Below are 987 nucleotides of genomic sequence, written 5' to 3'. Positions count from 1 at the left end.
CTGAGAAGGAGTGAGGACATTTGGCTTCTACTCCCGCCGAGTCTTGGTTCCTGGGTGGTCTCTGGTCTGCGAACTGCAAGATGAAGATGTCTGCTCCTTGTCAGTTCTTGCTGGTGTTGAGTAGAATCTGCTTGTCCATCGTGTCTGGCTCCTTTGTCCTGCATTCTCTGTGTTACAGGATGGCGGCTATGGCCAACGCTGCTACCGAGGCTGCTGGCAAGTGCTCAGATCTGTCTCCTTGCCTGGATTTTCCCTCTCTGTCCTAACTCTGTGTATAGTGATGGCACACTTGGTGTGATTCTCTGGCTTAGGACTGTTCACTGGAACTCTAAAACTGCTTTCTATGCGAGAGCTTGTTTAGCCTACAGCTTCTCCTCCACCATCTTCCGGGAACCCCCTATGACCATGGTTTAAATTTTATTTCTTTGGGATAAAATGACAATGTTATCTAATTTCAAGTTTTATAAAGTTTATGCTATGTAAGGGCATTTCTAAGTTGAAGATTGAATATACTGATGTCAAACTAACCTTTAATTCTATGAATTACGTGTATTGTTACACTTGTATTTTTGTAATCAACTTTTTAATAACTGTTTTTCATTTCTTGCATTTGAAGAATGAAAAATATGGAATACTTCACAAATTTTCATACCATCCTTGTGAAAGTACCATTTTAATCTCTGTATTGTTGTAATTTGGGTAGACCTGCTGCTGAAGCATGTAGTATCCTCTAAATTTAAGTACGTAATGATACAATATTTATACAGGCATATATCCATGGTTGCCTATTTGTAACAAGGAAACCTTATTGTTCCTAAAAATGCTATTGATCTTATTTCTCTAAAATTTTGTGCATAGTGGAAAAAACTTATATTGTATGGTCGATTGTTCACATTTGCAATTTTTTGTCAATAACTATTTTGTCGTTTTCATTTTAAATTTGATCATACTTTGAAACCTTTACAGCTAAGTCCAAAGGTGATGGCT

General features: G+C 37.8%; 1 pseudogene; it reads right to left on the bottom strand.

Moving 5' to 3' along the window:
• Positions 1 to 620: 620 nt before the first annotated feature.
• On the bottom strand, positions 621 to 720 carry LOC122118577 (annotated as a pseudogene).
• Positions 721 to 987: the final 267 nt, after the last annotated feature.

This window comes from Dipodomys spectabilis, unplaced genomic scaffold (genome assembly GCF_019054845.1).
Source record: "Dipodomys spectabilis isolate Male_0828 unplaced genomic scaffold, ASM1905484v1 ptg000155l, whole genome shotgun sequence".
In the NCBI taxonomy this organism is placed as follows: Eukaryota; Metazoa; Chordata; class Mammalia; order Rodentia; family Heteromyidae; genus Dipodomys; species Dipodomys spectabilis.
This window is presented reverse-complemented; position numbering and strand designations above follow the sequence as displayed.